Here is a 27306-nt window from a genome sequence, read left to right as displayed (position 1 = left end):
ATTTGTAACATTTGTCTAGCTCCAGATAATACTGGGTCAGCTTATCCCTTTCTCTTTAGCTTGCAGGTTGTTCCAGGAAAGCAGAATACATCTCAACCATTCTAGTCTATCACAACAAAATGCTCTCAAATAAATGGGTGTTTTCAAAAATACCTTTGGGGAAAACATTATTTTTTTTCTGCAATGACCCTTTAAACACACACACACACACACACACACACACACACACACACACACTATTTGCTTTGTCCTAAGCAACCCTGGTACCTCTCCTGTGAGTATGAGTGTGAGTGTTCACTTCTATCTTTGTGCTTGTTCACTCCTGTTGTTGGAGACAATTCTGACTCTAGAGGGGGTGGGGGGATTGGGGTAGAAAGCAGAGGACCCTTTTCTACTTAACAGCAATGAGTAGCTGGTTTATAATATGCAGACTTTACAAGGTCTAGAAAGTATTCATACTACATATATAATTATTTGAAGTCATTTTTAGTCTAAGGATTCTCTAAGCTTACCCCATTTCCCTGCAGCCCCTCCTGAGTTCTTGTTGAATTTTTGGATACAAAGTGAACCAAAAGATTATTTTCATTGCAGGGAAGATCTGAGCCTACAGAATTAAGGTTTGCATAATTGTCTCTTTTGGGTAGTCAGCATTACCACAGACAAATCAAATCAATCAACCAAGTATATATTTGCTAATTGGGAAGCATTGTCTCTCCAGAATTATATTTTATCAGAAGCATTAACCCATGAGGTGTGAATGAGCCTAGAGCCCGTAGACCATGTGTCATGTGTGTTACTACACCACGTGTCATATGTGTTGCTATGTCTTCTGCATAAAATAACTGACAACTAAACCATGAAAATGACTTCACAAGGTTACTCTAGTAAGTGACAGAGACTAAAAGTTAACCTATGTCTGGATGATCACTTGTCCGTTCTGGTCCCTCTTTCGGTCCCCCACCTGTCCTTGGTAAATGTGACAAATACAAGGGCTGGGGAGATGGCTCAGTCAGTAAGGATCTTGCAATCATGAGGACCTGAGTTCAGATCCTCAGAGCCCACGGAAAAAGCCGGGGATGGTGGCTCACTCTTGTAATCCAGTGTTGTTCAGTGGAGACAGGCATCCTGGGCTCCATGACTAACAAGCCTAACCTAGGCAGTGAACTCCAGGGATAGGTGGGGCCTTGTTGATCGTGAGAATTGAGTGAGTCCAGAGCCAGGTCGACACAAACACCAGCATCTGCAGGGCTGGGGCAGGCCGACCAAGAGTTCTAGGCTAGCTCGGACTACATATCATGACCATGGTTAGGTCAGGGTTAAAAAACTGCTTTCCTTCACAAAATAAACCTGTGGTGAGCTACCTGCCTCATCCCCTTTATATTTTACAGTTGTAAAGGTGCAGTTGGGAGAAGGGGGAGGGGCTGACTGGCGTGTGGCACATGTGGTGGGCTTCATGGCTTTGCCACATCCCCTTCCCTGTGTTTCCAAATAAGATCATGAACTACTAAACAATCAGATCAACTGCACCAGGGGCCAAAGAACCCTTTCCACGCAAAGGTCCCCAAGTTGTGCTTTTCCAGTACTGTCATTTCCCTTTATTTTGAGTAAATATCTCAGTCTGCAAAGAATCTTACTTTTTAAAACAATGTTTCTTGTGTAATGTCAAACTGAATCTGTGTTCCTGGCCCTAAGTGAACAGATACCTTGTTCTCCCCACCTCAGCCTTCCAGAGTTTATATATCTATAAATACTACCTTAGGGGCACATGTGTGCGTATGTGTGTGCAGGTGTGTATATACAGGTGTGTAAATGTACATGTGTGTGTGTGTCCATGCATGTGTGAATGAGTGTTCATTGTATGTGTATGCATATATGTGTATGTTCAAGTGTGTTTGAATGTGCACGTGTCCATGCATGTGCATGCATGTATGAATGAGTGTGCATATATGTGTGTGTTTTGTTTGCACAACATTTTCATATTACCAGTGATGATAAATTATGCAGAGAAGTTTCTGGATGCTTCATTCAGTAAAAGGTAGTCATCTTCCAAGTCATCTTTCCAGACTTTCTACCTCCTGGGTTGTTGACTGACCACGTGTCTGGAAGTGCAGAATCAGCTTCTTACGGTAGTCCCAGCTGGATTCCGTAGAGTTTCCCAAGATGCCCCACAGCCTCTGTAAGGGCTTCGTTCCTCTTTGAGCATCAGACACAGCCTCTTCTTATATTTTGGTTGTGAGCCTTTAACAGCTGAGCCATCTCTCCAGCCCGCAGTCTCTTCTTGATAGCAGAAATGGCCGCTGGAATTTCTGACTTCAGATGTGTTTACCATGCCCCAAGGGGAGAGAATAGAGTATCTTCTGCCAGTCACAATTTAGACAGAGCAGAGTCCTTGCTCAGAAGCTTTTATAGAACTTTCTCTCGAACCTGATTGGTTCCTTTCCCTCAGTCCAGCGACCTTCATGTATTGAGTCAGTCCTACTATCTCAACTCCCTGATGATCTAAGTCCAGGTCCATGGATAGACCAAGTGTCCTGGTCCTAGGATAGGTCAGCTCCAGTGCCAAGAAGAAAGGTTAAAATTAGATTAATGGTGAACAAACATAGTTTTGTTAGACCCTGAGGGCTTTGGCAAGTAAACAAGAGAAGCAGAGCCATAGTCACTTTCTAGAAAGCTGAATTTTGCCGGTGGCATGGGGGTATGATGGATGTTCTATTGCAAAACCAGCTCACAGCACAGCTAACGTAAAGGCCAGTTCCTGGCTTGAGTTCTTCTACAGAAACGACAGGAAGAACTGTCCACTGATCAAGGACTCTGAGTCCCTGGAATGTGACTTTGATGCCTCATTTGCTTAACTTCAATTTATTTCCTTTTTTCAAGAGTTGCTTTTGCAAAGTCCTGTTACTCTGAGAGCAGTCGCTAGAGGGCGCCCCGGGACACCTTTTGGAGCTGCCCCCTAGAGGCTGAGTAGGGAAGGAAGTGCAAAACAAGCATCTGTCTTGGAGTTCCTTGGTAGGTGAGTTACCAGAGACTTCTGCAGGGCAGCCACAGCAGAGAAGGAGACCCTGATGACAAAGCATCAGTCACACAGGAGGTCAGAGCCAGCAGCTGTGCAGTGTGCATCCGCTGCCACCTGTGGATAACAACCGCTTGAAATGTGGCTCAGGCCAAACCAAGATGAACGTCTACTAAATACATGCCGTGCCTGGAAGGCTTGAGAGGAAAGCGCATAGTGTAAAGTAATTTTATTCTTAGATATTAATTACCCATTAAAATCCTATTGAACAAAGCGTTTTTCCCATTCTGTTTAAGGCAGGATCTTGCCGGAGAGACTGAGTTGAAACCCCTGTTGTCACACAAGCTCGCCTCAAACTCTCGATCCTCAGCTAAGTGCTGGCATTACAGACCTGGGCCACCAAGCCGGGCTCCTGTATTTCATTTTAAGTAGCTTAGCATCACACAGATTTGTAGTTTACAGTGTCGGGTGGTGACGCTAAGAGGAGAGAGAGCCCCGTGAAGGGGCAGAGTTTCTGGGAGAGAGCTTGAACAGTTTCCAGACCCTAGCCTCCCAGTGTTGTTGCCTGGGGTCAGAAAACCAGCCTAAGACCTTTCGGAGAGTTAGGGGCTGATGGCAGTGTCTGTGGTGAGGTGGCTCTGGCTCCTACAGCCATGACCCTTTTTGCACTCAGTCCTGCTCAAAAACAGCCACACCCCCTGGAAGTTCTTGTCACTCAGAGAGGCTCCAACTTTACATACCGATAGCTCCTTTTCATTATGCATAAAATTCATGCCTGGTGAGCCTGCTCCAAACTACAGCACTAAAACCTTCTGCATGTCAGATTAAACTCAACATCCAGCATTCCAAATGTATCATGGTTGCCCCAGAGTTTCTCAGAACAGATGACTAACGTCAAACCCAGAAACAGGAAGGGGGGGAAATTGCATGCATTTCTTTTTCTATTTTTTTTTCTTTGTCTTCTCCAGAATAGACGTGTTTGACCATTTAGCTTAGGGGCTAAGAAAATGAGCTGTCACATACTGCTGTTGCTGTGTGACCCGTCTCTCTAGAGGCAGGCAGACGGTGTCTCTGTGAACAGCACCTACTGCTGTTCCACATGTGTCAGACAGGACGAGTACACGGTGTGCCTCCTCCTCATTCCGCTCCTTCTACCTCTTGCAGGAGGCAGAAGTTCACAACCTTTCGTGCCTTTTTATGTAACATGCTGATAAAGACAATGCAAGCTGTTAAAAAAGAGGTGCCCCAAATACGCTGACCAGAGTCAAGAATCAAAGCAAAGAGAAGTAGAAGGCTTTGTGTGAAGTGATGACAATAATTCTAATCTCTGAGGCATCAATGTGTCCCCACTTTAGATTGGAAGCAAGGCGGGGTTCTTGATTCCAGTACTCACATGGCCATTGCTTGCCGGAGGCAGTTGCAACCTTCTGGTGCTTCCAGACAGACCTCTACACTAGTTCACAGCCAAGTCCACCCCAGTGTCTACCCTCAAGTCCAGGGCACATGCAGCCTTCCCATAGGCTTGTCTGTCCTCTGTCTTTTTCCTCTATCCTCTTCGATGGCAGAAACCAAACTTTCACCTCTTGCCGAGCAGAGCTGAACCTTCCTCCCACAATGAATGATGATAAAAATGCCAAACATGCCCATTTGGCACTCGGGGTTGGTGTTGGATAATGAAATGGAAAATACGTAGCAGAGTCAATTGACAACACTTCAAATGGTGGGTTTAAAAGAAAATCTCTGTTTCAAACACAAAGCCTCTCGAGGGAAAAGGGAGTATTTCTGATAAATGCGAAGTATCATCAATAGAACTGACTTAGGGCAGAGGTCAGCCCCAAGAAGGATGCCCAAACAATTTTCCTCAGCAGCGTTCACTTTCGCCTGAACAGTATTGCTCCTTCCACCTCTCACCGAATGGCTTTCAGACTAGATTCCAGATTCACTGAAAACATGTCACACCACTGAAGTTGCATTCAGACCGTTTATCTTGTCAGGATGCTCTCAACATTTTGTGCAACTATTCATGCTTGCAGTGTGTTGGGGATGATGCTGTCTAGATTAATCTCAAATGTACGGGAGGATGGACGTAGGCTATACACAAACACTACACCATCTTACAGAAGAATCTTCTTGAGATGGGGCTATGGTGATGTGCACCTTTAGTTCCAGCACTCAGGAGTCAGAGGCAGGTGGATCTCTAAGTTCAAGGCCAGCCTGGTCTACAGAGTGAGTTCCAGGACAGGGCTAGACAGAGAAACCTTTCTCAAAACCTCCCCCAAGATACCTTGTACAGAGTTTGTTATTGCCAGGGTTCCACTAGAATATGCTTATCCAGTGTTAAAATTACCACAGATGCCTTACTCATTTATGGTAAAATGAAGTGCACTGCATATTCTGCCTCGGGATGCCACCGTTCTCAGTGGCGTGGGCAGCTACATTCCAAAGCCATTGGTGGTGCACAAAGGCCTCTGAGAGGGACAGAGAGGAGTTGGGAAAGGGACAAGAAGATCAGACCCAAAAGGTCTGGGCAGGCAGACTCTGGGAAAGGTGAGAGGGTACCCCAGAGAAATTCTGAGCTTCTTCCAAGGTGGGAAGAAGCCTCCTGGAGCTGTGGCTAGCCACCAGCTGTTTACCAGGAGGGCTCTTTTGAAGCGTCTTACCAAACTGCTTGGAGCTGGCTACCTCCTGGTTAAATGTCCAGAGAAAGCACACAGTTCACTCTCTCCACAGTGCTTGGCACTTTCAATAAGCCCCCCGTACCTTTCTTCAAATGATGTAGCTGCTGAGATCTATGGGTCTGTCTTCCGGGACTACTTGGGACACCTGAGATTACTTATACATGCAGGCAGGGAGGAAAAATGAAAGCTTCTCAGTTTTCAAATAACATTATTTATTATCACACGCAAAGTAGTGTACTCTAGAATTCTGGGGTCTTTGGGGATTGGTACTCAGTGGGAACGAAAGCCAGGGTCTTGGTCTTGTTATTAAGGATGTTATCTATCACTGCTGGATGACAGTGCAGCTTCTTTACCAGCAGAGAGGAAGCAGGAGAGTTCCTTATTGCAGGAGGCTGTCTGAAGTACCAGAAATGCAACACCAGGGTTTTAGATGGCACAGGTTGGGCATTTTAGACATTAAGGATGCCCCTACCTCTCAAAATATAATGCTTTTAGGCACAGTGGTAATTCCATGCCATGGATTTTGTTAAATATAAAGCCACTAGTATATATGAAAACACAATTTATCAAATTTTACTGGCTGGTAAATTACAGGTTGTATTGACTCACTATTTGAAGCAGGAAAGGAATAAGGGAAACTAAATGCTGTTTTCTCATTGGCTGGGTAGCTGGTCTTCAACAGCTGGGAGACCAGTGTGGTAAACAGGAAGCCATCTCCACGGCAACGGGCAATTCAACTTTACTTTTTAACACACGAAGAGGTAATTACTTTATTTTTTTAATTTCCATTTTTAAAACAGTTCTGAGTTCATGACAGCAGTGAAGACCGAGGGTCAGGCATTTCCTGGTTGTTAGTAAAGCTGACTTAAGGTCACTAAGGATTAAACAGTGTACCCTCCCTCCCTTTTGAAATGAAGAGTGCTGTGATTTTTTTTTCCTCTCTCTCCTCTTCCTGAAGTCTGTAGCACAAATAAATGACAGAATTTTTTGCTCACACACATGGTGTTTTGATTTCCTGCAGAGGATAACATCAGGGCGGGGGACTGATAACCACAGGGTGTAGGAGGGTGGAGCTCAGGCAGGCCCCACATTAAAGCCACAGGTGGGTCCCTGACAGATTAAAAGATGAACCCGGAGCTGAAGAGAACAGTCAAGACTTGAGTTGTGCTGAGACAACCTGGAAGGAGAGCATGGGCGGTCTCAGGGCAGAGGACAATTCTGTTGGAGGCTGTGCTCTGCAAGTGACACCTAGAACACCCCACAGAGCCAGTATCCTAGGCAGCCACCTGGGCGTGGTCTCCCTCTGACACCCACATTTTCTCTTCCCTGCCTTAATAACCCATGCACTTCAAAATTCCAGGCAAGTCTGTATTCCCAGGCTGTCTGAAGAACAAGAGCTAAGAATGAATGAAGTCATTGTTCACGGTAACAAGCCACAGCCCGGCTCTCTACAGGCCCCACGTGCTCCTTCCACAACCCCGCGGATCTCAGAGCTAGAGTCGGGCCCGAGCCGAGTCCCCACAGCACTGTAACAACCCTCTTCTCCTCTCCCACGCCACAGCCTGCTCCCATTAGCCATCAGTGAGTGTACAGCCAACTAGAGAAGAGAGGACAGATGGGAATCTCCAGCAGCCCCGGGCAAAATCTTGGGAGGTCCCCAGGTCCAAGAAATGGATGGACCCAGAGAAGCTTCAGGGTGCAAAAAGTGCATCTCTTCCGACTATGGCCCTTCCCGGTCCAGAACCCATGTCCGAAAGGTTCTGACAACACAGGAAGGAGAAAGAATCTCATTAAAATGAGTTGTTCACGGGGTACACACAGAAGTCTCGGGATCCTGGAGCCATCGTGGGCGTGGCGCTTCTCAGGAAGCCATCTGATGATTACAGCTTGGGACGAGAGTGCAATCTTTTCTTATATCCAACATTTAAATACTCGGTACGTTAAACAAAAATACTGAACCCGATTTTATTTTTATTTTATTTTATTTTATGATTTTATTTGGAGACAATGTATCACTCTGTAGCCCAGACTATCCTCAGCCTTTCATTTCAGCCTCGGCGTCCTGAACACTGAGGTTACATTTTTTTCCTTAAACACACTTGGCATGCAGAACTGGATGTTGGAAGGAAGATGGCCGCCATGACAGACCGTCTCAGGAGCTAGGCTAGCCTGCAGGGATGTAGGCTCCTCCCATGTGTTCAAAACGATTCTCCCTGCTGTTCCTACAAGAGTTTTGTGATCACTGACCTGACTGGTCATATGCACGCAGATACCTTGAAGCTGCTTCTACCTGTTCATCTTTAAATTCCTGTTTCTGTATCTCGCCGTAGATCTTATTAAAATCTGATATTAGAAGCTGTTCTTCCTTTACTTGTTTATTTTTAATTGGATATTTTCTCTACTTACATTTCAAATGTTATCCACTTTCCGGGTTTTCTCTCCAGAATCCCCCCCCATCCCATCTCCCCTCCCCCTGCCTCTGTGAGAGTGCTCCCCCACCCACCCACTCCCTCTCACCTCCCCTGCCCTGGCATTATCCTACACTGGAGCTTTGAGCCTTCACAGGACCAAGGGCCTCCTCTTCTCCTTAATGCTGGATAAGGTCAGCCTCTGCTACATATAAGGCTGGAGCCATGGTCCCCTCTTTGGTTGGTGTTTAGTCCTTGGGAGCTCTGGGGGGTCTAGTTGGTTGATATTGTTGTTCTTCCTATGGGGTTGCAAACCCCTTCAACTCCTTCAGTCCTTTTTCTAACTGCTCCACTGGGGACCCAGTTCTCAGTCCAAATGGTTGGTTGAGAGGATAGGCCTCTGTGTTTGTCAGGCTCTGGCAGAGCCTCTCAGGAGACAGAAGCTGTTCTTTCTCCCCACACCATCAGGCCCCTGCCGCTCAGTAGATCTGCCTAATGCAGGACAGGGTCCATGCTGCCTCTCCCACGCTGCTTTCACATCAGGCACAGGGTGTGCTCTGTGTGTGTAAAGCTTACCGCATAGGACCCAGGTCATTTTGCCTCCTGTTCCTTGGGCCGTCTAAAGTTTGTTCACTTTCCCCTGACTCTGGTCCACCTCAGGAAACCCATTTCCAGTGTCAGGCCTCAAGGGCGTCGCTCTGAGTGTATCTTGCTTACCCTTTTATGCCATGCTTCCTTCGCCACAACTCTCGCAGCCACCATGGTCATTCCAGAACCCTTTCTCCATAGAAAGGGGAATCTGTCCTGACTTCATCAAATGCGCTCTTTACAAAGAAGCCCATCAACTCTTGTCTGCCTCATGTGTCTGTTGATGCGCTCAGCGTAAGTAACGCCATAACAACCGATTTCCCTTAGAAAACAAAACTAGATGCTGCTGTTTTATTCAGCCGATGAGGACTGTGTAGTGAACTCTGTGCCTTCAGGAAAGCCATGAGTAAGCTGGTAAGCTTGCCGCTTGCTGGGAGAAAACATCTTTTCCATGTTTGTTTTGCACAATGCCATGAACCTGGAGCCTGGAAACATTGTTGACAGACACACAGCTTGAATTAGAATTTTTTTTTTACTGGATATTCTCTGCATTTACATTTCATATGTTATCCCTGTCCCACAATCCCATTCCCCTCCCCCTCCCATTGCTTCCAAGAAGGTGCTTCCTCTCCCAACCACCCTCTCCCACCTTAGCGCCTTGGCGTTCCCCTACACTGGGAAAATGAGCCTTCACTGAACCAAAAGCCTCTCCTCCCATTAATTCGAGACATGAGATATGGCCCCTCAAAAGAGAGTCAAGCTCAACCCTGTCCCCAGAGAGGTTTTCTTTCAGGGTCCAGCTATTCGGGACAATATAAGGAGCGTTTAAAAGCAGACGCATAAATACGTAAGTATAGGAAGAAAGCTTTTTTGACCCAACCCTCATGCTAATCCCAGGCAGATTCCTTAGAATGGCTGCAGCTGTGACTGTCATTCTGCCACGGGGAAGTGTCAGGAAGACCAAGAATAGTAGCAGCCTGCCATCTCAGTGGTCCTGATGCTCTCACGCAAAATGTTAATTGAGGACTTGCTATGCACAGAATGAAAATATAAGTCAAGAAAAGTATCAAAGGCAAAAAGTGTGACTGCAGTAGTAAGAAAATCCCAAATCTGGTTTCCTGGGTGGCTGTCCCATCCATTCTGCGTGTTTGGCTATAAACATGGTCTAACTAGCAAACAAACTCGTAGGGATAGCCACCAAAGGAGAGGAGAACCCCGTAGGGGATTGGTTCTCCCTCCTCCCCGTTTAAAAGCTATTACCAAACAAGTTGTTCAAATAGCATCCGTTTGGATGGATCCATTAGTGACTGAGGTTTTGTTCACTGTCCATACGTTGCCACGTTTCCCGAATCTTCTGTTTCTCAGCAGAGAGGATACAGAAGGACGGTTGTAGGTGAATTCACGAGACCTGAATTTTGATAAAATAGTATTTGTGATCACAATATTTTATATTAGTATTAATTTATCGGGAAAGTAATACTTGCATAATAATTATTAGAATATAAAGTAGAAGATTCACTTCTAAGCCTGTTTTAATTTCACTCTACAGATACCTAAGGGTTGTCACAGTGCAACGCTTTTGTTCTGATTCTTCCCAAAACCATGGAGCATCCTATGAATAGCTGCAAAATTAATTTTATTAACTAAACAAACAATGGTCCCATTCAGGAGCTCAGCGCTCTCTGCTGCCAGGGAAGGAGATGCTGTCAGAAATAACCACAACTGCCTGGAGTTGAAATTTGGCCTTTCACCTTTGCTGAAAGAGTGACATTCCAACTATCTTAAGAATGTGTCAGATAGAGGAAGTGAGCCACTTGATCCACAGAGAGAAGAAAAATGCCAAACCAGAGAAATCAGTGAGTTGGTGGTATTGTCAATCAATACCGTCTGCTCCTGCGTAACTCCGGGCGCGCTCTCAATTATGCTTCCCACTAAGTTTATGAAGGTTCTGTTGGAAAGATGCACAGTAATTTTATTGTGTTAAGAGCCTCTAAATGTGAAGATTTTTAAACACACTAGTAGGAGTTCCAGGTTTCCAAAGTGTGTGTAAGTTATAAATTTGTAAGGCATCAAAATACTAAAGCACTTGAAACTTCTAGACGTTTGCTTCCGCAGATCTCCTTGCCATGTTTCTTCTGCAAATACATGTGAAGTGTTGAGGGCGTTCATGCCATGTCACCTTTATACTGAAGGGAACCCTTACATTTATGCTTCCTTAGTTAGCTTTCTGTCACAACAACAATCTACCCGAGTTAATCTGCTCAGAAGAGAAGAGGTTGGTTTGGGCTCCCGATTTTGGAGATCCTCGGCTCTTATCAGTAGTTCTGTGCCTCGGGAGTCCGGTGGGCAGACTGAATGGCAGCGACAGGGAGCATGGGGCAGAGTCAGTCAGAAACCGGGAGGGAAAGAGGGAGAGGCCAAGGCCCTGTGATTTCCCTTGGGGACACATTCACAGTGACCTCTCTTCTAGCAGTTCCTCCTCAGGACCATAACACCTTCTGGTAGTTATCCTGATGTTCAGTATACTAAGACTATCCAGGACTTTTGTAGACATTTAGTTAAATCATGACATACATATAATAGGCACTTTTTGATGCATCAATATATGTGATTATATATGATATATTTAATGAATATGTATTCACCATATATATTCCTACATATATACATGCACATACATATACATCTTATACATATACAATGTGGGGCATCAGAGTTATCAGTCTGGACTTGAACTTAGCATCCTCCCTCAGCCTCTCAAGTGTTAGCATTGTATGTACCATGATACTCCAGCCTATATTGAGTCACTATAGCTAAATGATTGGAAGGAAGCTGCTCAAAGCTCACAGGAAAGGCCACACTCAGTACCATGGTTCATTCACTTGCATATGTCAGCACATCCCATTTCCCCTGAAGCTCACGAAGTTACGGCTGAACCTCTCTGGTGGGATCGCTCACGCATCTACAGAGCCTCTCTTCAGGCTCCATGCACGCCCTTCTTGCTGGCAGCTGCTGCTCAGATGATTACACCAGAGAAAGTGCCCTCTTCCTTTGTCACCAGGGCTGTGGTCTTTGGTGATATGATTGATCCTTTGCCTGCGTTGTGAACCTCTTCTGTGACTCCAGCACTCACTGTGTGTTTGGGATGACAATGATTGGTTCCAAACCATCATTTGGTTGGACTACTGGCACAATCTAATGGGATTCTTCAGAATTGTTTCTTACTTTCATGAGTTTTAATTTTTCAACTATTTTCAGCCAAATGTTACTGTCTTGCAATATGTGAAATACTGACATTTTGGAAACAACCATTCAATGGCTGCCACATTTTCACCTCCAAGAACTTCAGAGAATACAATTTCTTCATGAGTGGGAGATTTGATGGAGTTACATGTTGGGTAAATATTAAAAATATCTAAGCTGAATAGCATATCAAATATCTTAGGAGTTAACCCATCTAAACCATTTGATTCTGCCAATATACTTTTGAGTACTCAGAATGGGATTAGTCTAACCACTTGACACACCAGGAAAAATAAGTTTGGAGCTGGAGAAACCCTTTCAGCAACTTAGGACCATTTTCTTGATTTTCAGTGGTGCCTGTGACAATCCACACAATTTACTCACTTTTTAAAAACAGACACTCCATCCATCTCTTTCATCCAATAAATTCTTTTAGGGATGCAAACAGGTAGAAGACATTTTGTTAATGTGAATTTGGTGGTATGAATAAAACTTTATTGTTGGCTTAATGAATGAAACAAGTGTTTGTTTTCATAAACTCTAAATTTGGAGTTAGGAATGACAGGTCCTCCACTGTGTGTGTGTGTGTGTGTGTGTGTGTGTGTGTATGTGTGTGTGTGTGTGTGTGTGTGTGTGATTCATGCTGCTTATGTCTTTTTGATTTACTCCTTTGAATATATGCTGGGCCTAGAGACTTGCTACAAATGAACAGCAAGTAGTTGAAGGTGTGTTTTGGTTAGTTTTAAGCCAACCTGATACAAGCTAGGGTCATTTGAAGAGAGATCTAAATTGAGAAAATGTCTCCAAAAGATTCGCCTGTAAACAAGCCTGTAGTTCACTTTCTTGACTAGTGGGAAGGACCACTGGAGGCTGTGGTCCTGAGGTATATAAGAAAGCAGGCCCAGCAAACCCTGAGGGATGAGTCCGTAAGTAGCATTCCTTCAAGACCTCTGCTTCAGTTCCTGCCTCCAACTTTCTTCCTTGAATTATCACCCTGGCTTCCCTTGGTGACAGAGTATGACCTGAGAGTTGCAAGCTGGAATTAACCCTTTCCTCCCGAAGTTGCTTTTGATCATAGTGTTTTATCTCAGCAATAGAAAACCTAACTACAACAGAGGATATAATGCTATTTCTGAGATTTGGTCTGAAGGAGCCTGTCGTGGTTTGAATGAAAATGACTCCCATAGGCCCACAGGGAGTGACATTATTAGGAGGTGTGGTCTTGTTAAAGAAAGTGTGTCACTGGGCTTTAAGGGTTGAGAAGCTTAAGCCAGGCCCAGTCTTGTCCTCTTTCTGCTGCCTGAGGATCCAGAGGTAGAACTCACAACTCCTCCAGTACTGTGTCTGTGTGCTACCATGAAAAAATGGACTAACCTCTGGACAGTAAGCCACCCTAATTGAATGTTTTCCTTTATAAGAGTTGCTGTGGTCATGAACTCTTCACAGCAATAGGACTCTAACTAAGACAGACACAGTGACTTCCATCTTGGTGACACTTGTGTTCTCTGGCTCTACTTGCTTGTTTAGTCTTATAAAGCACACTGCCATGCTGTCACTTGCTACATGGAGAGATCTACACAGAAACTGAGGGATGCCTCTAGTCAAGAAGCCCCAGAGGAACTGAATTTTACCAGTATCCAGGACAGTACACTTTGTGGTATATCTTTTCTCAGGGAAGGTAGCAATAGATGAGTGCAGCCGTGGTCCATACCCTGACTTCAGCCAATGGTGCACCAAAACCTCTCAACATCAGACATGCAGAGATGCTAGGTAATTATGTTGTCTTTAGCTACCAACTTTTGGAATAATTTGTTCATGTAGTCATCAATAAGTAATACACCAAGTAAGTGGCTGCAAATGGTTCTTGAACATTCTCCCCTGGATGCTTTTGAACTTAACAAAAGAGGCAGTCAAGGGACACATTAATGCAATTTCCCACAAAGTCAGTTGGCTCTGCAATAGAAACCGGTGAGTTTAAAGTCTTCTGCATGGTCGCCTGTGTGATAAAACACATTTGGATGTGTTTTTGGAGCTGGTTATAGTAAAAACAAATAAACTTTGGAAAAGTAGATTTTTTTTGTTAAATAAATAGAAGATGACACATCATGAAGAAGCCATGTTTTAAAAATTATACTGACTTGTGGAACTTGGGTCTCTTGTAAAACTGGAATAGTAGTTGCTTACCTTATGAGTGCTAAATGATGTCCACACTGGTCAGGACTTGGCCAGTAGACAGTCTTTGCCTTTCTTTATTGCAGGCAATAAACCGGAGGGCCAGAAAGGCAGAGTGACCCACTGTCTAAAGGGGAATGCTTGGGATTTATTACTAATTTGATTCCTCAGTTTTCCGAACTACTTTGTGATAGATTTTGACTTGTAAATTCAGTTTCTTGGTTTTTTTTTTTTTCCACATCATGCAATAAACCCCAAACCCTAAACTTTGTATGTCAATCTACCAGAAGACCTCTCCATGGGACTTTTGTTAAAACTACCAACTCATTGCAGTTCCAAGTACAGTAAGAACAAAGGCTTACAAAGATAGACGGGAAAAGCAAACGAGGCACTTCATTTGGATAAATCCACATCTAAAATGCCACCCTGCTAAACTCAGCCTTCTCCCCGCCCTCTATCTTTGATTTTGACATTGATAGAGAAGCATTCCAAAAAAACCTCATGGCTCTGTCAGCTGAAGCTGCTAATTTGAAGGAACAATGCACTACAAGTGGCACTTGGGTGTGCTGATTGCTACAGCACTTTGATTCTGCACGGCTCTACCCAAAAAACTTCATCTTATTCCTCCTGTTTGCATTGTTAAGTATGGTTGCAAGTGTGTGTGTGTGTGTGTGTGTGTGTGTGCGCGCGCATGTGTAACCCAGGCATCTTGGAAGGGTGGAGGGTGTAGGAAAAGATGAACCTGGACAACTGAGCCTGGAAGAAAACATGGAAACCAAGATTGCTTATAAAGAGTCAGATCTCTCTTCCCTCTCGCTCTGATCTGAGTATCTCAGTTTATAGGATAAGGAAGTGGGTCGGGGGGCCCACTTGCTTTCAATGCTTCTCAAAAGATTAAAGTAGTTCAGGGCATTGCTTCACAGCACCTGCCTTTTTGCCCCATACTCTGTGAAAACAGAGCAGAGAACCCAAGGGATGCTGACCCAACTTTTACTTTGTTTGACATTTAGCCCATCCCCCTCTCAGAATCATAATTTCTATTTCAGGAAGAATTCTGCCCATCCTAGAAGGAAGGAATAATGTCCAGGCAGGCTAAGGCATGTCTAAATACACACCCTTGCAGAGTTTCTTCTAGTCTTTTACGATTAGACTATTAGACCATACACTTGCCAATAATTTCCACACAGCTGTCCAGGGTTCCTTAAAATTAAGCATAAAATGCATAGTTACCCTCAGCCTTCAAGTCTTCCATGTGAGAGCTCTCATTTAATGAGAAAGCAATTATTTTTACCTCCCCGTCAACTTGATTTCATGAAGGTGCTCCCTCTCCCAGTCATCTACTCTACCTCAGTGCCTTAGCTGATGACAATGTTGTTTTTCCCATGAGGGTGCAAACCTTTCAGCTATTCCAGTTCTTTCTCTAGTTCTTTCACTGGGGTCCCTGTGTTCAGTTTTATGTTTAGCTGCGAGCATTCTCATCTGTATCTGTATGACTCTGGGAGAGCCTCTGAGGAGACATCCATGTCTGTTTTCTGCCAATATATCATATATATATATATATATATATATATATATATATATAATTTTCTTTCCTTTCACTGGAAATGTCCATGTTACTGGTGTGCTATGCCTCTGACAGTCCCAGTCAGCAAGGGTCAACCCTCAGCTAAGCCTCATTGGTTGCTGTCACTACTGCAGAAAACCTAGGTGTACTGCTCAAGTCACCTGTCTACCCATCTCTCTTTCTCTCAAGTTCCCTGTCCACCATGTTCTCTGATGTTCACCTGTCTACCAGCTGAGAGTCCAGACGCTCACTTTTCTATCACATGCTCTTGCTATTCACCTATCCACCAGTGTTCTTACCACCTACCTGTCCACCACATGTTCTTGCACATGTCCATCACATACTCTTGCCATTTACCTGTCCACCAGGTGTTTTCACTTTTTACCTGTCCACCAGGTGTTCTTATTATTCACCTGTTCACTAGGTGATATTACTGTTCACCTGTCCACCAGGTGTTCTCACTGTTCACCTGTCCACCAGGTGTTCTCACTGTTCACCTGTTCATCACATGCTACTGCCCTCAACTGTCCACCATGTGCTCTTGCTATTCATTGAGGTCAATCAAGGTTCAACTTTCTTTCTTCTTCCTTCTTTCTACAACATGATTAATCCAGTCCTTCAAAATCCCTGTAGGCTTAGAATGTGAAACATATTAACTGAAAGTAAATAAATAACTGAACAAACCCAATCCTTGTTTGCTCCTTGTCAATGCTACTGAGGAATTTCTGAAAGAAATTCTTCCTAAGCATTTTTAGAAGGGAACTATCTCTGATTATCATCACACATGTTTTAATTTTCCTCTTAGAACTTAAAGCAATCTAGATTTCTTACTCTCTTTGGATAATTTAGTAGTTCACTTGTTTATTGTTTTTTATTGTTTATTAATTTTTTCATCAAAATTTTGGTTCCATATGGCTGGGGATCATTTCTGTCTTCTTTGGTATTATATACTCTTAGTGCCAAGACTGGCATAATGCCGACCACATAGTTGGTTCTCAACAAATGTTTGGTGAATCCAATCAATAAACTCAAACTCTGTCATGCGTATCCTTTATGTCATATGCTTCAAAGACTCTTCCTATCCTATAGAAGAAAGGCAGATTTCATCGAATAACCACATGATGTCCACTTGATGGGACTTCTATTCTTTGGCCTTGGAAACTAATTTGCATTTTAAATAGAGCCTGTTCTTATTAGCCTCCATGTGGACACAAAGTGTTTTTTCATAATGTCAGCCTCTGCATTTCCTGCTCACAATTCTTTTGTATATTTTCAAATCTCAGTCCAGGTGCCAAGGAGATGGCTAGTGAGTAAAGAGTTTGCCATGCAAGTGTGAGGATATGATGTCAAATCTCCAAAATTGTATGTAAAGCTGAGTACAGTAGTGTATCTGTTATGCCAGCACTCTGATGGGGAGATGGAGGCAGGGTTAGGAAAAATCTCTAGAAACTTCTGGGCTGGCTTTCTTGACATTTATAATAAAACAACAACAAAGAAACTCCACAAACAAGGTAAGAAGCTAAGATCAACACCTGAGTTATTATCCTCTGGTCACCATGGCACCTGTACTTACACAAAGGGATACAACCCCAACCACTACTATCAACAGCAACCAGAAACAACCAACCAACCAACCAGCCAACCTACCAAATAAACAAACAATCTCTCAGTTTAGATGCCTCTTCTTTCAGGATACCACTTGGGATTCTCTCTCTTGGTAGTGAACATACTATTCAACAACAACCTGTACCATGCATCCAAAAAGGACCTTATTCAACCTCAGTTTGTTGATGGTCAAGAGTATTTCTTCTTATTCTCTGAGTCTTTACTGCCTAGTGTACAATAAATGATTAATAGATGCTCTTGAATTACTTTAGAAAGTAGCTGTCTCACCCTCTATGAATGGCAAAGAGTGTAAGGGCCCTGTTATAAAGTGTGTATCCTCTCAAAGGGACTGTTGCACAGGTATAAGTCAACCAGCACGAATAGTCTGAAATGTGGCCTAAGTTTGTTTTTTAAGAGACCAAAGCTGTATCACTCAAGATCATCATCTCTAGATATCTTGCATATGCCCCAGCGGCTGTTGAACTGTCCTGGTTTTCTCCTTGCAAATGAAACACAAACCCTGACATGTACTAGAACTCTCTTCTTTGACACAGAAGGCATAGAGCAAACTGAAATCTGGGTGTTCGAAGGAACCTGAAATCCTGAAAAATGTTAGACATGGTTAGGGAGCCATGTGCACCAAAAGTGTCCCCTAAGCTACTGTAGAAAGGACCCAGCTTCCCAGGTGAATGCTCCTGAAGGGACTCTTCTACTTTTGAATAGATCTTAATCCTTTCCTCTTCCAGGTGGACAAGCGAGGGAAGAGTCTGGAAAGTGAATGCACATGTACTCTAAAAACAAATTATTCAAAAATAGTAAAATTAGCATGTTACACATGTCTGTATCTATTTAGCCAGTATTTCAGAACTGTAGGAATCATTTTGTTCACAAAAACAAAACATCATGGAAAATTTAAATCTGCGTGATTGAAAACAAAATGTAAGCTGTGTCTAGCAAAGCTTCTCAAAATCTACCTAAAACCGCATGATATGTTTTGTTAAAAATACAGATCGCAGATTCTTGAAAGACAGAATATTGGGTCCTCCCAGGTGTAACCTGGACCCTGCATTTTACAGAACTCTGTAAGAAGCTTCAGTTCGCTTTAGCCTGAGAAGCTACATTTAAAGTTCAAGGTTCTGGAGGTAACTTCAGGACAAGTATCCTTGGAAACATGTAAGCAGAGGATTTTGGCAGAATTCAAAAGGTAGGTTATTTTAGAGGAAAAGATTCAAAGAAATTCGAGATCTTGAATCAAAAGGTCTAAAGTTTATAGGTAGAAATAAGGCACTGACTACAAAGCATGGCCTATTTTCCCCTCATGAAAGATGAAGGACATGTGGATGCAATTACTATCTTCAAAGGGCTGTTCCACTTGTCAGTAAGTTAAAAAGTGGCTGAGAAAACAATCTCATGTATTAGAAACACAATAGTCATATCTTAGTTAAAAACTTGCTTTTAATATGTTGCCACCTGTGAAATTAGACTAAAAAGATCAAACATTAAGGCTATCTAAAAGTCTTCTAAGCAGAAACACAATTAGGTTGTAATTAAGATGGTCATTTAATGGATCCTGTGGACAAACCTGGAGAGATAAGCCCATATCAGTGGCAGGAAGTTCTGAGTGTTTATTAGATTTATGAGTGAAGCTATGTGTTTTTGGACACTATAGAAATTATGTTGAACAAATTTTGAAGTGTGAATAATGATTGCAATTTATTTTCATTTAAAGAATATTCCAAGTGCTGGAATTTCAACAGATAAAGCAATGTGATGCTTGGAGTTTTCTAGTTCATGAAGAAACTTAGCTCAGGGCACCCATCCCCCAAGTTCTCAGAGAAAGCCTACTGCATCTATGATGTTCCTTACCATGGCTGTCATCTTTTTGTCATGCGATATAGCATAGTATCATATTGTTTTATTTAATTATATGTCAGAGAAGCCCCTCTTCATGCAAAATAGAAAGGAAAGATCTTCAGACACAGGCAATCCCCCACTTTCTCATAATTTTTTTCTAATATTTTTACACTAATGAAGAAACCTAATAGTGTCTTCAAAAATAGATATTTTTCAAACACTTATCATATAAAGATCTTTGGTGTTTATGTATTAAAGTGGTTACTGGAAGAAAACATACATCCAGAATTAATATTTCAAAACATAAACCATTGAGTTTCTGACCAAACACCTATCTAGAAATGAGCTTTTAAAGGCTTGGGTTGACCTGGATCTACTCTCGTCAATTCGGAAAGCCACTTCTCGGGTAGATGAAAAGAACCAGCCTGAAGAAAGTTATCCTTGCTGTCTTATTAATTTACCTACTTCACTCATAGTCACCTTGAGACTGGAAAGGTTATCAGATGTTTTCCTTGAAAAAATAGCTGATACCTATGGGATCCCCATTTCTAGCTGTCTGTCAACACCACCAATAAGGTCATGTGCTGTAGTGGTCCCCATACCAGGAATGTGTTCTGTCTATTAAGTTTCTTATCCCATAATTATACCTGAGAAACCTCAAGCCTTTCTCCAGGATCTAGGTCTTTCCTCATTAGACCCATAAATATAACATTGTTTTTTCCAACAGAAATGGAGAGGTGTCTTGACTCTAGGCATTTAATCCCATCAAGGAGTCTTGTCATCTTTGTCCTCCAAATACATATTAAAGTCTTTACAGTGACATTCTTATCCAAGGTCTTATCACACACTGTCGGATAGGTGCAATCCTTAACAGATGCTTTTACTCTCGTCTTAGGGTTCTCCCCCACAGTTTCCACAGAGCCACCCAAGTGACACTGAAGTACGGATCCTATGTATCTCCCTTGCTCACTCCCTGAATGACCTTTGTCACATCCCAAGGAAAGAAAATTCCCTGGTTATTGCCAATTATCTGTCTACTGGTTCCTCCTGTCTGGTCTTCTAGAACCCCAATCCTCCTCCAGATGTTGTCTATCTTCTTCTATCTATCTTCCTTTCTTCCCCTCCTTCCTTCCTTTCTCTCTTTCCTTTTTGTTTTTTGAGACAGGGTTTCTCTGTGTAGCCAGATTGTCCTAGAACTTGCTCTGTAGACCAGGTTGGCTTGAACTCACAAAGATGTATCTGCCTCTGCCTCTCCAGTGCTGGGATTAAACGCATATTACTTGACATGCTCTCCATTCTGACTCTAACTACTATCTTGAGAGGACACTTAGATTCTTCCCAACAAAGTGATATTGTCTCTGAAGCCAGTTGTTTCAGTCTGTTCCTTGATAGCAGAAGGACTACTCACCCAATCACTCTAGAATGATTCAGAAACTACTTGTAGAATGAATGACTAATTGAGACCTCTTTACTTTAATATATTTACACAACGATTTAAAATGCCAAGGGAGAAGGGAGAAGATCAGCTTCTAATCAAATCCATGTCAGATTTTTATTTTCACAGAAGGTATTCAATGAGGAAATCATAATGCCAGAATCCTAATGTCCTCCTTCTCCAAAGCTCATTATTTTGGCTAAGGAAGAATCAATAAAACATCCCTAGGCAATTTTCTATCGACTCAATGTAGAACAGATATTTCCTCAAGGTGGATTGCCATTTTCATCTTTGAGATATATCACCACACTCTTCAGAGAGAACAAGACACTGAAGGGCAGATGGAACAGGGTAGCTCATGTTCAGCAAAATATACCAACCATCTGAGTTTTTATATCCATTTGCTTGGCTAATCCTGACTGTTTCATTACTGGGTGCCCAGCTTTATCCCTATGTCTTCTATGTTTTCAATGAGTATAAGACTTACAAAGAACTATTTTCTTGAGCTTTTGAGATTAAATAGCCCAAAAGGACACCAGAAGGCACAGGCCTGCACTGCAAGAAGTGTGAGTTGGCAGCTCAAAGTGATGGCTTCAAGGAAAGAGATCTGAACTACAGAACTTGTCTGGGAACAGTGCTGAGCCTGATTGGGAAACTTAGAGAAAATAACAAGCATGTTGATTTCAACATAGAGCATCTACATTTAGTATCCTGTCATGGGCTTCTTTCCTTTCCTCCTACCTTCCCACCTCACTTCCTCCCTTCTTCCCTTCCTCCCTTCCTCAATCCTTCTCTCCCTTCCTCCTTCCCCATCCATTCCTCACCCATCCATCCCTGCCTGTATCCTTCTTTCTTTCCCCTTTTTATTCATTAATGCTTTTGTTTTCTTTTTTGTGTCAAGTATCAGTTATGTTAAATGCTGGTAATATGGTGGCTTACAACCAAAGTGATTCTCAGCAAGTAAAGTTAGAACCACTTTAAACCAGTACATTTGTCAGATACTCATGGATGGCTGTGGTCCCCAAAGTCTTGAGTGCTACGGTGGGAGGATCACTTGAGTCCACAAGTTCAAGAGTCAAACATATCAAGACCTCATTTAAGTAGATGAGTACTCTAATTACAATTGCGATAAAATATAAACAAGTGGAAACTAATTAACTAGTTAATTAATTAAAATAGGAACGAGTGGCAAAAAGTGATCTGATTTGGAGAATCAGGAAATGACATTTCAGAGTTCTAAAAGATCACTTTTTAAAGTGCTGTCTGAAAAGTTTTACATTGCAAAAACTATACTTAAACTCATTTGTATATTTATTGTCTTCTTTACCCTTATTATAGACCTAAGATGGAAACTTATATTCAGTAGTCTGAAAATATAATTTTTATATTTTCCTTTTACATTGCTCTAAATTCAATCTAGAACCTTACACATGCATCTCCCTCCACCCCTCTGGGGCAGGTGGAATGTGTGCATGTGGATGTCTGTATCTATCTCTGTGACTTCTGTTTGGTGTGATGCATGCAAGGAATGATACAGAAGCTAGAACAAGCTGTCAATGCCTTCCTCCATTGCTCTGCACCTTAATCTTCGAAACAAGCTTATAACTGGCTGAACTAGCTGACCAGAGAGCTCTTGGGGTTTGCCTTTCTCCACCCTCCAGGCATGAACAGCCATGTGTGGCTTTCTACATGAATGCTGTGGATTTGAACTTCAGCCTTAATGAACTACTTCGTTGTGGAGCTGTGGGCTGTGAAAGGTTTCATGGTTCCCAGCTGAGAGATGTTTGAAACCCCAAATGACCGTAGGCGTTTCCCTAAATCTCCCAGGTAATCAGAGGCAGTGTCACTAGCCACGGCTTTCCATAAATTCTTTGCCATCAGTCACATAAGAGCAATGCCCATAGCTCCTCCACAGGTAGAGGACATGACCACAGGTCACTTAAGCTCAAGACAGATCTTCATTATAATGAGTTACCTAAAGGCCTGGAGGCTTAGCCAATTAGCTTTTCTTTCCAGATACTTCTCCCTGTAGTTCCCAGCCACAGCGACCACCAAGTTCAAGCCTACATCCCACTGCTGCCAAGTCAAGGACTCCCCCACCGTGGAACCAGCTGGAGCTCCCCTTTTTCCCCTTGGCCTCGGGCTAGATCCCACACGTGGGCCCCCACACTTTTCTCAGCTCTTCCAAGCCCAGGAACCAGAGGACCTGGGCCTTAGACCTTGCTTCCCTACCCCCAGAGTGGTGTCCTGCTGCTACTCTACAGCCTAACACTGTCCAGCGCCAGTGTGGTTTCCTGCCTCCCCCGGTGGCCTGAGCCCTGTGGTGGAGCAGCCACAGGAACCCCCACCAATAACCAACATTTCCCAAGCCTCCTATTGCATATCCCACATCTCATAGATGGTTCAAGGTAATTACACTCACATTCTGATGTATGATCTCTAATTTGGATTAATCTGTCCCCACAAACAAAAGTCCTCCAATGATTTTAATTACAGTTGACAGATTACCTTTTAACAATGCCAGTTCTTTGGCTTTCTCTAAATATTGACTCTTATGTAAAGAAAAATGTCTAGTATTGCCTCTAAGAAAGAGACAATGTTATTGAGAATAAGAGGAATAAACGTCACGTGTGTTAACTTTTTGTAGTGTTTTAGGGTGAAAATATAAGAAATTAGTGTATTTTAAATTCAAATGATTACATGGATATGTGCTTAATACATTATCTTTTCCACAGTATTTGAAAAAATATAGCGTACCTGATTTAAGATGTTATTTAGTTACCCACCAATTAATCTGTGAACTAGTTCATGTGTTAACTAATTGGTTAATTAACACATTCAATAGGGCCACAGTCCCTGTGACACCTGGATGTATGCCAACTCTAGAGTGAGGTTTGTAAACTGAATCTTCCCATTGTAAGATGATTTCGTCTGAGACTACATGACAGATACATTTGTGAAGTGTTTAAAAATGGCCAGCCAATGTTCATCCTGATCGAGACCAAAAGTTCTCATCCTCCCTCCACTTCCTGAGGTTTCCGTTCCTTTCTAATTACAGCACTTATTTATTCTTATGAACCAACCGGAGGGAGGGCTTTATAAAGTGTTTGTGTGGATATATTTGGTGAAATGAGTGTTAAGAACATAGAAGAGTAAACTTGGGAGAACTTAAGATCAAATTGTTGGAGCAAATTTCTTTTGTATCAAAAGTTGGTAGGTGAGCTTTCTTGTCCTTGATCCCATCTCTAAGGCTGGAGAACAGCACTCATGAGTTTTGGGGAGTCAGGTACGAGTTTGCTTTGTTTACTCCCGTCAAAGCATGCAGTAGTTACCTGAACAGCAGTCAATGACTTTGAAGAAGAAAAAAAAAAAAGGCAAAGCAAGAATGTCTACGGCCCAAACAATGAGTCTGAAATTGAGTCATTGATAAATGGGGCCACGCATCCCCATTTAAGTGCGTCTCCAGACACTGAAGACCATGTATTTTCATCCAAGTACATCCCTAGACACTGGGGGCCAAGCATCCCCATCCAGGCACATCCCCAGCTACTGAGGGCCATGTATCCCCAGCCCATGACAGCAGACTGTGCATCCTCAGCCACTTCTATGTACCTTTCAGGACTAAGGTGATTGATCACCTGCTGGCCTCAGTAACTGAGTAATGCTAAGATACCAATGGCAGATCGTTTATACAGCCAAAGGGCAAATACTCTCCTCATTACCAAATGTGTCTTTACAATTCTGTGTGCTATGTAATTTCAAGCAGTCCTCAGAAAGCATCTTCAGCTAATTCCTGATGGAATGGCATTGTAGCTATGAAAAGGCTCTCTTCAAAAAAAATCCCAGAGTTCTTTATATTTGAGCTCATGTACTCGTAGTTGTCATGGTGAAGACAAAGAAAACAATAACCAACAAGACAGAAATGACTGAAAGCCAGGAGCCTCTTGAGTTTTGTGCCATTATTTTGAATTCATTAACAGAAATGGCATTGTAAAGCCATTGTCACCATTATCACGGCAGATGAGCTAATTGCTAACAGCTCCCTCCTCTAGCTCTGGATTTTTTTTTTTTTTTGTATCATTTCAAAGTGTGTCTTGTTTATAAATACAAAGGCTTATATGGTCAAAAATTATTTTTAAGACATAATTTCTTTGGAATCTGCTCTTCCACTTGAAGGGCAATGTGGTAAAAACCAAATGAACAGAAGTGAGGGGCCTTCACTAGGCTTAAATCCACTGAGGGTTTTGTTGTGATAATAGGGCACACACACACACACACACACACACACACACACACACACACACACATAGTGGGGGAGATTTTTCAGTTTAAATTCTTCTAACATGTTACTAGCTGGATGTGGAAAGGGACTGAATTACCGCTTTCACGGTCTGCTGTCCAGCAAAGAAAACCTTGGACTGTCACTTGCATAGCCCCGTGGTTGCTAGGCCGTGGCACTAGGGACACCTCTGAAACGCATTTCATGGTGTCATTGTTCAGTCTTACTTGTTTCTTCTCCACACCATTTTCCCCACGAGCAGCAAGCATCTTTGTCCAGCTTTTTCTTTGTGTGTTTTTTTTTTTTTTTTTTTTGTCTTTCTGTTCTTTATGGAAGACATCTTTTTCCAGGGTTAGATTCCACATTGGAGAGGACAGGGCCCCCCAACATTCTGAGTGCCCAAACACACACAGACACAGGGGAAGCATGAATGGCGAGCCACGAGTGGAGAGAATTGACAACTACATGACCCAAAAAAAAAAAAAAGGAGTAAAGTAGCTTCTGCCTGGCAGTCAGATTTTACTCGTCTTCTGTGTAGAAGATAGTGGGAGAAAGATGATCATTTGGTGGGACAGGATCCATTTGGAGCAATGTCTAGTCACTCCAGGAACGTCATCCCTTTTTCTTCTCCATCATCTGTCAGCATTTGTATAGACCTGGCATTAAAAGTACCTTGACAAGGGTGTCATTCTAATCTGAATGCTTCAGAATGACTGGGAAGGAAAAAGTTCCTTTTTGCCTTCAACTCTCATCTGAGGAGCAGGAAAACAAACAAACAAACACAAACAAACAAAACTCCTGGCAAAATCTACTTTTGGTGCCTGGTAGAGCCTTTCCTAATGAGAGGGTTAACTTTAGGATGGAAGGGAGACTGTGATATTTGATGAGTCAGGCCAGCCCAGTTTCCATTCATGAGACCCTGCATGTCTTTGGTATCTTGGAATCTGTTTTCGTACTTGTGCAATAGAAATGATTCTTCAACTGGGGTAACTTAAATGCCACATGGTGTAACATATGGGAAGTGTTTCTGTGTGACCTAACTTACACAATGACATTAGTACAAATAGTTACAGTCTACAGGAGCAAGAGCTTAACCTCAGGGCACTGTTCTGGTGAGAGGCAGTCCTAGACAGAGACAACATACTGTGAGTTCTGTCCCACAGGTGCCTCAAACCAACTTACACATTTTATAAGTTAAATTGACTGAGTGTAAGTGTGGAAGGGAAGGCTGGTTGGTCGCAAAGGTTTTCACTCCTGCTCACTTTTGGATGCTTGGTTCCTGGAGACTCCCTCCATGGATCTCATAATGTGTCTGCCCACAGAATACACAAGTCATCCTTGGCCATAACTTCCTTAGAGACTATGTCTCTGCTTTACTCCTGAAGACTTGAATGATAGACTCTAGTACTGTGTTCACAGATAATTCTCTCCCCCCTCCCTCCCTCTCCCCCCTTTCTCTTTCCTGCAATATATTTGTTAGAGAAATTAATTGATTGTGTGATTTGGTTTGCAAAGCCTGTGTTCTGGATCTTGCTGTCGGCACTTTATGCTTTTAATCCTTTTTTACCTCATTTATCACATTTCCTATGAAGCAAAAGCAAATCAGATTTGGCCCCACTAGGCTTAGTGCTTTGTGAGGAGTCCTTAGAAGATGCTGTGGGCTTCCTGCTGCATTTCTCCCAAGGCATGTGTTCTCAGCTAACACATTCTTTGTGACATTGAGGTTGCTCGGTGAACTTTAGCATGGCCATTCTTTGGATACTTGCATTGTTAGCTCAACCAGCCGTAGACATTTAGACTCAGTCATTTATCTGTACCTGAATACTATAACAAACAGCTTTGTACCAATATGCGTTCTCCAGTGTAGGTTAGGAAACAGTCTCTAGAAATACGATGATCCTCCGGAAGCTTTCACCACAGTGCATCCACAATGACAGTACCTGGCAGTGTCTGTCTCCCTTCAGCCTTGTCAGGGGAGCACATTGGCATGCCTGCAGATTTTTGCCAACCCAAAGATGACAATTAGATTTCATTGTATCTTTAATTGCTTTTCTTATTGAGTGAAGTTAAACAGTCTTTTAATTCGAGAGTAATTTACAAGGCCTAGCGTGCAGGTTAATGGTAGAACACTTGCCTTATACTGTAGGTCTATCATCAGCATCACACACACATATATACAGTACGGACATGGAGTTTATACGACACACATACACAACACAAGCACACTTACACATAATATACATATACCATATGCTAAATTATTTTTTCCCATTGCTTTTAGATTTTTAGTTATAATTTGTAAGAATTGTCCCACTCCAGGTTATAGAATGATTTACTACAGTCTTTTCTAGAATTTATATAACTTATGCTTACATCCTGGTTGATTTCAAATGTACCCCATCATTTGGTGTGAATATCCAACTTTACTTCTTCACACATGGCTTTGGAGCTATGTTTGCCGCCTTGC

General features: G+C 42.7%; 1 pseudogene across 1 annotated transcript in view; it reads right to left on the bottom strand.

The window, feature by feature from the left end:
• The window catches only part of LOC308430460 (L-lactate dehydrogenase A chain-like), a 34297-nt pseudogene extending 9189 nt beyond the window's left edge, over nt 1-25108 (bottom strand). Inside the window, exon 1 of the transcript in view lies at nt 24940-25108. The product of the transcript in view is annotated as an L-lactate dehydrogenase A chain-like (transcript). The remainder of the gene's footprint in view (nt 1-24939) is intronic.
• Between the last annotated feature and the right edge of the window lie 2198 nt (nt 25109-27306).

The sequence above is a fragment of the Micromys minutus genome (assembly GCF_963924665.1).
Source record: "Micromys minutus genome assembly, chromosome: 15".
Classification (NCBI taxonomy): domain Eukaryota; kingdom Metazoa; phylum Chordata; class Mammalia; order Rodentia; family Muridae; genus Micromys; species Micromys minutus.
This window is presented reverse-complemented; position numbering and strand designations above follow the sequence as displayed.